The following is a 12,500-nucleotide window of genomic DNA, read 5'->3' on the forward strand; positions in this document are numbered from 1 at the left end:
GTACTCTCTCCATGATCTCATCGCACGCCTGGGTCAGTCCGCCGATCAGCCCCTCCGGAGTTGCGACCTGCTCAAAGTGGCCGCATGTGAGGGCGATGTCGAAGCACTTGTTATCGAATTGCGTCGTCTTCCACCGGGTCCCGGCGTGTCTGGCTGTCCCGTCTCGACTTCGCTGCTGCTGCTGGCCTCGTCGCTTGGGGCGTTGTCCTGGGACGCCCACCTGGAACTGGACGTAGGCATGGTCGCTGCTGGAAAAGCGATCGAGCACGCGCCAGGAGTCCGGTCGCGCAATAGTTTGGCTGGCAAAGGAAACGTCAACAACGCTTTCCCGCGCAACCCCGTTGCCCTTGAAAGTGGGCACGTTGCCGCGGTTCAGCGTATGCAGCGCCAGCTGCTCCACCACGCTCAGGAGCTCCTGCCCCTTCCGGGTGGTGCGCGCACTCCCCCACTCCTCGTTCCAGGCGTTGAAGTCCCCGGCCAGGACTGATGTTGCGTGTCCGACCAGCGACACCTCCACCGCACCGAGGAAGCTTTCGAAGTCTTCGATGCCGCTGCTGGGTGGCACGTAGCAGCTGGCGAACGTTACTCCCGCTATGGTGGCCACCACGAGTCCCGGGACGACGCTCCCCCAAAGCCGTTGAATAGGGTACGCCCCTGTTGCTATTATCGCCACGCTCTGTTCCGCATCGATGGCCCACCGCGGATCATCCCGAGGTGGTCGATATAGTTCGCAGGCAAGCACCACCTGAGCCCCTAACTCGCGAGCCGTCTGCAGCATGAGGTCTTGGGCTGCCCGGCTTCGCCCGAGGTTCACTTGCATCACTTTTAGCGCCGGCACGTCGGATGCCCGACCGGGTGCGGGCCGCTGCACACGACGCAGCGCACCTCCGCCGTGCAGCTCTTCGCCTGGTGATCCGGCTTCCCGCAGCGAATGCAGCTTGTCGAGCGGTCCACTTCGCTCCTGCACGCAGCTCGGACGTGCCCCATCTCGAGGCACTTGTAGCACCGTTGCTGACGCGCCTGCAGAGGAGCCACCTTCCGGATCAGACACGATGTGTATTTGATCTTGACGCTCTTGTCGACCAGACCCTCCGCAGCCCTGGCTGTTACGCGGACTATCGCCACTTTCGTGCCGTCCCAGGCAGGTCGCAGGCGAACCGATGTCTCCTCCACCTCGCATTGGCACAGGTTGGTCAGCGCCATCGCCACATCGGTCTCCTTCGCTAAAGGGTCGACAGCGTCCAACCGGATTTCGACCATAGGCGTGACCAGCCGAGCTGAGGCCGGCCGTTCTGCCTTTGCGCAGACCTGCTTGATGCACTGCAGAACTTCTGCAGCGTCCGCGCTCTCCTTCAGCTCCATGACAAGCCTGGAGCGTGTGGTGCGTCGCCCGACGCCTAGGGCCTCAGCATGTTTCTCCATTTCTGGAGCCGTTCGGACAGCCTGGTACACCTCCGTCCAGGTTTGTCCCTCAGCTGGGGCGATTTCAATAGCGTCCGGCTTGGTTTTTCGCTGCCGCTGACGCCGACCTCCTCGTTGTGCTCCAGGCTGGCTACCCCGGGCCTGTTGTCCCTGATGTTGCTGGGGCTGCTGCTTAGACGGTCCTGCGATCGGCTGCCGCTGAACCGCTGCCCGTTGCGGTAGTTGCGGCCACTGCTGCTGCTGTTGCTGCGGCTTGTTCCCCGGTTGCCGGGCCGGCTTACGACGCACCACTTCAGCCCAGGAGCCGCCTTCCGGGTCTGAAAGCGGAGCTGCCGTTGCCGACACCGCTCCCTGCTGTCGCTGTTGCTGCTGCTGCTCACGACGTTGCTGCTGCTGTTGTTGCTGCTGCTGCTGCTGCTGCTGTTGCTGCTGCTGCTGCTGCCACTGCTGCTTCTGGCTGCCTCCATAGCCCAGCGTCTGTGCAAGGAGCTCTTGGAAGCTGGCTCGCTCCTCCCTCAGCTCGTTGCGCAGGCGCTCGTTGTCTTCACGAGCCAGCGTCTCGCGCATCCGGGCTTCCTCTCGGGCCAGCTGCAAATCTTGCCGGGCCTGCACAGCATTTGTTTCCATCTGCTGCCGGAGCATCTGGATCTCCTGTTGCAGACCCACGATCGTCGCTCGCAGCTGCTCGTTGGTGAGCGACGTCTCATTGAGGAGCTGTCTCAGCTCCGACATTTCCGGGGACTGCTGCTTCGCTCCCGGAACAGATGTTCGTGTAAGAGCCACTCGCGGCTCCAGAATAGTGGAGAGCTTCGCCGGCCTCTCCTCCGTTGACTCCGTCCTGGAACGGAGGGTTCGCCCCGTCGACGACATCTCCACCTCTCACTGTTACGGGTGAGGGTGGAGGGGGGGGGAGTCGGGGGAGGTGTTCTCCCCGACTCGCGGCGACGTAGCGCGTTGATTGACTCCCCACAGAAACACACGCGACGACACACGGTACTCGGCCAAGAACGCGCAACCGAACAGCTGTCCCATACAAAATGTATGGGAACGAAAGACGCCGGAAATCGCCAAAACCTCCAACTTTGGAAGCCTATAACTCCGCAACGGTTCGTCGCACAAAAATGTTAGACCACTCTATCGACGCGGGATATTCTCACTTATAGTCCTCAAGTGTTTTTAAGATCACTAACGCACTTTTTGGGGGGTAAAACGGTCCCCCACCAAAAACTCACAGTTTTTCAAGTGCCACTTCCGGTGTAACGCACACACACACACATACAAAATTTTGTAAGATGCGTCTTACCGAGACGCATCCAACGACACCTTAATCGTCCGGATCGGTTCACAATTCGCCTTAATATTCAACAAAAACCTGCCCACGAAAAACTCCCCCCCCTTAAGGGGTGGGGGGGTGAAATTTGGGTGGGGGGTCGGCGGCCAGGATCGGGGGCCGGACACGTGAAACCAAAGCCCTGGCACGCGTGGCCTGGCTGATACGGCCGATTTTCACTCCAAACACTCGCACACACGCACGCACACAGGAACACACGGTACTCGGCCAAGAACGCGCAACCGAACAGCTGTCCCATACAAAATGTATGGGAACGAAAGACGCCGGAAATCGCCAAAACCTCCAACTTTGGAAGCCTATAACTCCGCAACGGTTCGTCGCACAAAAATGTTAGACCACTCTATCGACGCGGGATATTCTCACTTATAGTCCTCAAGTGTTTTTAAGATCACTAACGCACTTTTTGGGGGGTAAAACGGTCCCCCACCAAAAACTCACAGTTTTTCAAGTGCCACTTCCGGTGTAACGCACACACACACACATACAAAATTTTGTAAGATGCGTCTTACCGAGACGCATCCAACGACACCTTAATCGTCCGGATCGGTTCACAATTCGCCTTAATATTCAACAAAAACCTGCCCACGAAAAACTCCCCCCCCTTAAGGGGTGGGGGGGTGAAATTTGGGTGGGGGGTCGGCGGCCAGGATCGGGGGCCGGACACTTGAAACCAAAGCCCTGGCACGCGTGGCCTGGCTGATACGGCCGATTTTCACTCCAAACACTCGCACACACGCACGCACACAGAAACACACGGTACTCGGCCAAGAACGCGCAACCGAACAGCTGTCCCATACAAAATGTATGGGAACGAAAGACGCCGGAAATCGCCAAAACCTCCAACTTTGGAAGCCTATAACTCCGCAACGGTTCGTCGCACAAAAATGTTAGACCACTCTATCGACGCGGGATATTCTCACTTATAGTCCTCAAGTGTTTTTAAGATCACTAACGCACTTTTTGGGGGGTAAAACGGTCCCCCACCAAAAACTCACAGTTTTTCAAGTGCCACTTCCGGTGTAACGCACACACACACACATACAAAATTTTGTAAGATGCGTCTTACCGAGACGCATCCAACGACACCTTAATCGTCCGGATCGGTTCACAATTCGCCTTAATATTCAACAAAAACCTGCCCACGAAAAACTCCCCCCCCTTAAGGGGTGGGGGGGTGAAATTTGGGTGGGGGGTCGGCGGCCAGGATCGGGGGCCGGACACTTGAAACCAAAGCCCTGGCATGCGTGGCCTGGCTGATACGGCCGATTTTCACTCCAAACACTCGCACACACGCACGCACACAGGAACACACGGCAAACGGAAAGTGCCTTAAATCGTGCACTTTGCCAAAAAGTTACACTTTTCGGTGCGCTTGCACCGGGCTTTACCGTTATGTTCTTCAGCACACTCGCGGCGACAACGCCAGATCGGGCGCAAACCGGTACTTTGCACTGACGTCACACGCGACGACACACGGTACTCGGCCAAGAACGCGCCACCGAACAGCTGTCCCATACAAAATGTATGGGAACGAAAGACGCCGGAAATCGCCAAAACCTCCAACTTTGGAAGCCTATAACTCCGCAACGGTTCGTCGCACAAAAATGTTAGACCACTCTATCGACGCGGGATATTCTCACTTATAGTCCTCAAGTGTTTTTAAGATCACTAACGCACTTTTTGGGGGGTAAAACGGTCCCCCACCAAAAACTCACAGTTTTTCAAGTGCCACTTCCGGTGTAACGCACACACACACACATACAAAATTTTGTAAGATGCGTCTTACCGAGACGCATCCAACGACACCTTAATCGTCCGGATCGGTTCACAATTCGCCTTAATATTCAACAAAAACCTGCCCACGAAAAACTCCCCCCCCTTGATAGGTGGGGGGGTGAAATTTGGGTGGGGGGTCGGCGGCCGAGATCGGGGGCCGGACACGTGGAACCAAGGTCCTCGGTGGCCGTTTGGTGTCTCTTTCGCACACTTTGTCTTACTCAGTATGCACTCACAGTATACACTCACACGCACGCGTCGACAAGAGCTCATCCACAACACGTCCGTTCACTACGGAGGTTCGCTCGCAACTACAGGGATAACTGGCTTGTGGCCGCCAAGCGTTCATAGCGACGTGGCTTATTGATCCTTCGATGTCGGCTCTTCCTATCATTGTGAAGCAAAATTCACCAAGCGTAGGATTGTTCACCCTTTCAAGGGAACGTGAGCTGGGTTTAGACCGTCGTGAGACAGGTTAGTTTTACCCTACTGGTGTGTGCTGTATGCTGCTATCTTAACGGAATTCCTGTGCAGTACGAGAGGAACCACAGGTACGGACCACTGGCTCAATACTAGTTCGACCGGACTTTGGTATGACGCTACGTCCGCTGGATTATGCCTGAACGCCTCTAAGGTCGTATCCAATCCGAGCTGATAGCGCATCATAAACCCATTAGGTGATCGGAAGCTAGCGGGCTTAACAACCCTCTGAGATCCGTCGGTGCTGCCCCGTGCACACTGCCGTCTCATCCCCGCTATAGCACTAGACTGAGCCGCAACGGGCGGGTGCACGCTGCACGTGGAAGTACCTTATCACAGGGAACCCTGGTGGCTGTGCTCCCGTCGACCGTGGATACAACTAGTTTCGACACCTTCGACCGCCCGCAAACGACGGGACTACAGGCTGGGAGCTGCGAGTTGTAGAGATGCGTTCGCATCGATCCTCTCAGGCGACCCATGCTTGGTGGTGAAGTGGTTAGTTCGTGGAGTATAGGCTTGCTGCACTCGACAAGAGTGCTGCTTGCAAGGCTGTGGTGGTACGTATGGTAGTTGATGAGCATAGGCTTGCTGCACTCGACAAGAGTGCTGCTTGCAAGCCTATGGTGGTACGTGTACGGTAGTTGATGTGAGCATAGGCTTGCTGCACTCGACAAGAGTGCTGCTTGCAAGCCTATGGGTGGTGTGGTGTGTGGTGCATGATTAGCCTTTCAAGGAAGATGTGTCCTTGGGGCTAATCGGTTATTTTTATAAGTCCGGGAAACCTTTCTCGTCGGGATTTTGATCCTAAGCAACCACGAAAGGTTCCAAGAGTTGAAACATTGCCTATCAAGTAGGCCGTACCAGCCCATAGCAAACCAACCAAGATAATCTAACAGGCCAAGATTGGTTGGAGACTTCAAAATTTTGCTAAGTCCATGGCCACCATAAGCCATTTCTATCAAGAAGGCCATGGACAGTGCTTAGCAACCACGAAAGCTTCCAAGAGTTGAAACATTGCCTATCAAGTAGGCCGTACCAGCCCATAGCAACCCAACCAAGATACTCTAACAGGCCAAGATTGGTTGGAGAATTCAAAATTTTGCTAAGTCCATGGCCACGATAAGCCATTTCTACCAAGAAGGCCACGAACTGTGCTTAGCAACCACGAAAGCTTCCAAGAGTTGAAACATTGCCTATCAAGTAGGCCGTACCAGCCCATAGCAACCCAACCAAGATACTCTAACAGGCCAAGATTGGTTGGAGATTTCAAAATTTGGCTAAGTCCATGGCCACCATAAGCCATTTCTATCAAGAAGGCCACGAACTGTGCTTAGCAACCACGAAAGCTTCCAAGAGTTGAAACATTGCCTATCAAGTAGGCCGTACCAGCCCATAGCAACCCAACCAAGATAATCTAACAGGCCAAGATTGGATCTCAAAATGTTGCTAAGTCCATGGCCACGATAAGCCATTTCTATCAAGAAGGCCATGGACAGTTCTAAACAACCACGAAAGCTTCCAAGAGTTGAAACATTGCCTATCAAGTAGGCCGTAGCAGCCCATAGCAAACCAACCAAGATAATCTAACAGGCCAAGATTGGATCTCAAAATGTTGCTAAGTCCATGGCCACGATAAGCCATTTCTATCAAGAAGGCCATGGACAGTTCTAAACAACCACGAAAGCTTCCAAGAGTTGAAACATTGCCTATCAAGTAGGCCGTAGCAGCCCATAGCAACCCAACCAAGATAATCTAACAGGCCAAGATTGGTTGGAGATTTCAAAATTTGGCTAAGTCCAGATTTTTTTACCCTTCGGGAATACAACCCTAGTTCACCAAGTTGAACGCGAAAAACTGTCCATAGGATACGCACAAAACGTTTATTGAGTTGGTCACCATATGTGGAAATTATGGTGAAAATAAGCCAAGTTCCGGAGTTTTTAACTCACACGAAACCACGAAAAACTTTCATTAGGAAAACTTGGTTGGAGCACCCTACTGCAGAACACACCGACATGGTCGAAAGGGTCGATTGGCTAAGAGAAAAAATTTTTGCGGGACCACTCAAAACATCATAGTTAGACCTAGCAAATGATGAAAAGTGAAACCCGCGATCGATTGGAGAAACCTTATTTTACACTGAAAAATTCCACATAAGGAAAATTTGTATGGAGCACCCTACTGCAGAGCACACCGACAGGGCCGGGAAGGAAGGCCCGGTCCAAGAAAAAATTTTTGCGGGACCACTCAAAACATCATAGTTAGACCTAGCAAATGATGAAAAGTGAAACCCGCGATCGATTGGAGAAACCTTATTTTACACTGAAAAATTCCACATAAGGAAAATTTGTATGGAGCACCCTACTGCAGAACACACCGACAGGGCCGGGAAGGAAGGCCCGGTCCAAGAAAAAATTTTTGCGGGACCACTCAAAACATCATAGTTAGACCTAGCAAATGATGAAAAGTGAAACCCGCGATCGATTGGAGAAACCTTATTTTACACTGAAAAATTCCACATAAGGAAAATTTGTATGGAGCACCCTACTGCAGAGCACACCGACAGGGCCGGGAAGGAAGGCCCGGTCCAAGAAAAAATTTTTGCGGGACCACTCAAAACATCATAGTTAGACCTAGCAAATGATGAAAAGTGAAACCCGCGATCGATTGGAGAAACCTTATTTTACACTGAAAAATTCCACATAAGGAAAATTTGTATGGAGCACCCTACTGCAGAGCACACCGACAGGGCCGGGAAGGAAGGCCCGGTCCAAGAAAAAATTTTTGCGGGACCACTCAAAACATCATAGTTAGACCTAGCAAATGATGAAAAGTGAAACCCGCGATCGATTGGAGAAACCTTATTTTACACTGAAAAATTCCACATAAGGAAAATTTGTATGGAGCACCCTACTGCAGAGCACACCGACAGGGCCGGGAAGGAAGGCCCGGTCCAAGAAAAAATTTTTGCGGGACCACTCAAAACATCATAGTTAGACCTAGCAAATGATGAAAAGTGAAACCCGCGATCGATTGGAGAAACCTTATTTTACACTGAAAAATTCCACATAAGGAAAATTTGTATGGAGCACCCTACTGCAGAGCACACCGACAGGGCCGGGAAGGAAGGCCCGGTCCAAGAAAAAATTTTTGCGGGACCACTCAAAACATCATAGTTAGACCTAGCAAATGATGAAAAGTGAAACCCGCGATCGATTGGAGAAACCTTATTTTACACTGAAAAATTCCACATAAGGAAAATTTGTATGGAGCACCCTACTGCAGAGCACACCGACAGGGCCGGGAAGGAAGGCCCGGTCCAAGAAAAAATTTTTGCGGGACCACTCAAAACATCATAGTTAGACCTAGCAAATGATGAAAAGTGAAACCCGCGATCGATTGGAGAAACCTTATTTTACACTGAAAAATTCCACATAAGCAAAATTTGTATGGAGCACCCTACTGCAGAGCACACCGACAGGGCCGGGAAGGAAGGCCCGGTCCAAGAAAAAATTTTTGCGGGACCACTCAAAACATCATAGTTAGACCTAGCAAATGATGAAAAGTGAAACCCGCGATCGATTGGAGAAACCTTATTTTACACTGAAAAATTCCACATAAGGAAAATTTGTATGGAGCACCCTACTGCAGAGCACACCGACAGGGCCGGGAAGGAAGGCCCGGTCCAAGAAAAAATTTTTGCGGGACCACTCAAAACATCATAGTTAGACCTAGCAAATGATGAAAAGTGAAACCCGCGATCGATTGGAGAAACCTTATTTTACACTGAAAAATTCCACATAAGGAAAATTTGTATGGAGCACCCTACTGCAGAGCACACCGACAGGGCCGGGAAGGAAGGCCCGGTCCAAGAAAAAATTTTTGCGGGACCACTCAAAACATCATAGTTAGACCTAGCAAATGATGAAAAGTGAAACCCGCGATCGATTGGAGAAACCTTATTTTACACTGAAAAATTCCACATAAGGAAAATTTGTATGGAGCACCCTACTGCAGAGCACACCGACAGGGCCGGGAAGGAAGGCCCGGTCCAAGAAAAAATTTTTGCGGGACCACTCAAAACATCATAGTTAGACCTAGCAAATGATGAAAAGTGAAACCCGCGATCGATTGGAGAAACCTTATTTTACACTGAAAAATTCCACATAAGGAAAATTTGTATGGAGCACCCTACTGCAGAGCACACCGACAGGGCCGGGAAGGAAGGCCCGGTCCAAGAAAAATTTTTTGCGGGACCACTCAAAACATCATAGTTAGACCTAGCAAATGATGAAAAGTGAAACCCGCGATCGATTGGAGAAACCTTATTTTACACTGAAAAATTCCACATAAGGAAAATTTGTATGGAGCACCCTACTGCAGAACACACCGACAGGGCCGGGAAGGAAGGCCCGGTCCAAGAAAAAATTTTTGCGGGACCACTCAAAACATCATAGTTAGACCTAGCAAATGATGAAAAGTGAAACCCGCGATCGATTGGAGAAACCTTATTTTACACTGAAAAATTCCACATAAGGAAAATTTGTATGGAGCACCCTACTGCAGAGCACACCGACAGGGCCGGGAAGGAAGGCCCGGTCCAAGAAAAAATTTTTGCGGGACCACTCAAAACATCATAGTTAGACCTAGCAAATGATGAAAAGTGAAACCCGCGATCGATTGGAGAAACCTTATTTTACACTGAAAAATTCCACATAAGGAAAATTTGTATGGAGCACCCTACTGCAGAGCACACCGACAGGGCCGGGAAGGAAGGCCCGGTCCAAGAAAAAATTTTTGCGGGACCACTCAAAACATCATAGTTAGACCTAGCAAATGATGAAAAGTGAAACCCGCGATCGATTGGAGAAACCTTATTTTACACTGAAAAATTCCACATTAGGAAAATTTGTATGGAGCACCCTACTGCAGAGCACACCGACATGGACGAAAGGGTCGACTGGCTAAGAGAAAAAATTTTTGCGGGACCACTCAAAACATCATAGTTAGACCTAGCAAATGATGAAAAGTGAAACCCGCGATCGATTGGAGAAACCTTATTTTACACTGAAAATTCCACATAAGGAAAATTTGTATGGAGCACCCTGCTGTGGTCACCATCGGTCGAGTTGGTCGAGACGGGCAAAAAATTTTTTTTTCCATATCGTCTCAAAACATGATTTATGGACCTTGTAAATGTTGAAAAGTGAAACGAAATCACTTTTGGAGCGATGAAAATTTTGTATGGGAGGTCCCTACCCGGAACAAATTTTACTAGTAAAGTCATCATTCCGCGACGAGAAATTTGAAAATGGTCAAATATGGTTAAGATGTCATGTTCATTCCCTACTATGGGGGACCAGGTCGTCACGAAAAAATTTTTTTCTCGACCTGGTCAAATGTGGTTCTGCGACGGAGGTTAAACTAATAATGCATAATTTGGGCCAAAAACCCCCCTCTGTCAGAAATTGTACCCGTTCAAGAGCAATTGCAGACCACATAAGTTGAGCTTTGAGGTATCTGAAAGTTGAATATAGAGCGAGGTTCTAAGCGAAGGGATAGCTTAACGTTGAGCATTGAACGCAAAAAAGCTTAGAGATAAGCTTAAGATACAAGGGTTGTGGTGCATGAGGCCGCTTAACGTTGAGCTTTGAACGCACATGGCTAGAACTAAGCTAAGAGATACCTATAGTGGTGCATGGAACTGCTCACAAGTTGAGCTTCGAGAAGTCCAAAGGCAAAATGTAGAGCGAGGTTCTAAGCGAAGGGATAGCTTAACGTTGAGCATTGAACGCAAAAAAGCTTAGAGATAAGCTTATTATATAACGATTGTGGTGCAGGACACAGCTTAACGTTGAGCTTTGAACGCACATGGCTAGAACTAAGCTAAGAGATACGGGTAGTGGTGCATGGAACTGCTCACAAGTTGAGCTTCGAGAAGTCCAAAGGCAAAATATAGAGAGAGGTCCTAGCAGCCTAAAAAACTTCTAGGGCCGACAGCTCACAAGTTGAGTTTCGAACGCAATTAGGCTACCCTGGTAGCCTTGATTTGAAAGCATTAAGGCAATGATATGGTAGAATGCCCGATCTTAAACCTATTGACAGAGAATGTGTACGAGTAAGCATAGATGTGGAGGAGCACATACCCTAAACAGTCCCGAAAGATGGTTAGCTAAGTGATGCATCACAAATGGACTTGGCGCACCAAGTTCACACTGAAACACACACGATCGCGTATATTAAAACCTGTTGTGTGGTGCATCACTAATAAAGTTTGGTGCGTCAAACGAACATGAGAGTTGAGCATATTGGGTATGTGTGATAACACACTTTGCACGACAATCGAGAAACCGCATAAGCTCAGTATAACACAGCAGGGGAAGATTGATGAAAACCAGAGCTAATACATGCAACAGGCCGGGAATGCTGCTTCTGAAGGTGGTAGGACCGGTGCACTTATTAGTTAAACCAATCGGCCGATTGAGTTGAAGTCTGGTACCGATCTTTCACTTGACTGTGCCCCATCAACTATTGATGGTAGTGTAGAGGACTACCATGGTTGTGACGGGAAGCGGGAATCAGGGTTCGATTCCGGAGCTAGTAGAGAGTGCCTGATAAAGGCCATGGTACACATCCAAATCAGGAAAGCAGCAGGAAACACTACCATACATTGCCAGGTGCATAGGAGGATTGCAAGCCCGTAAATTGCCCGATCATAGCCAGCGATGCTGAGAACGGAATTTATTCCTTCGATCGTCGTTGGTTCACATGTTTACTGATGGTTGTACGAACACCATACCCGGTGGTAAGTACAGTGGAGCTCGCCTTCACAACATAATGTTCACCAGTTGGACGCATAGATTGGAATAGCTCACATAGTGTTGGATTGCTGGAAACACACATTCCAGACTGCTCCGGTAGTCATGGAAAGGAGAGGATTGCAAGCCCGTAAATTGCCCGATCATAGCCAGCGATGCTGAGAACGGAATTTATTCCTTCGATCGTCGTTGGTTCACATGTTTACTGATGGTTGTACGAACACCATACCCGGTGGTAAGTACAGTGGAGCTCGCCTTCACAACATAATGTTCACCAGTTGGACGCATAGATTGGAATAGCTCACATAGTGTTGGATTGCTGGAAACACACATTCCAGACTGCTCCGGTAGTCATGGAAAGGAGAGGATTGCAAGCCCGTAAATTGCCCGATTATAGCCAACGATGCTGAGAACGGAATTTATTCCTTCGATCGTCGTTGGTTCACATGTTTACTGATGGTTGTACGAACACCATACCCGGTGGTAAGTACAGTGGAGCTCGCCTTCACAACATAATGTTCACCAGTTGGACGCATAGATTGGAATAGCTCACAAGTGTTGGAAAGTTGAACGCACGTTGAAGACCGCTACTGTGGTCTTGGAAAGTAGAGGATTGCAAGCCCGTAAATTGTCCGATCATAGCCAACGATGCT

Source organism: Anopheles marshallii, assembly GCF_943734725.1.
Source record: "Anopheles marshallii chromosome X unlocalized genomic scaffold, idAnoMarsDA_429_01 X_unloc_143, whole genome shotgun sequence".
NCBI lineage: Eukaryota > Metazoa > Arthropoda > Insecta > Diptera > Culicidae > Anopheles > Anopheles marshallii.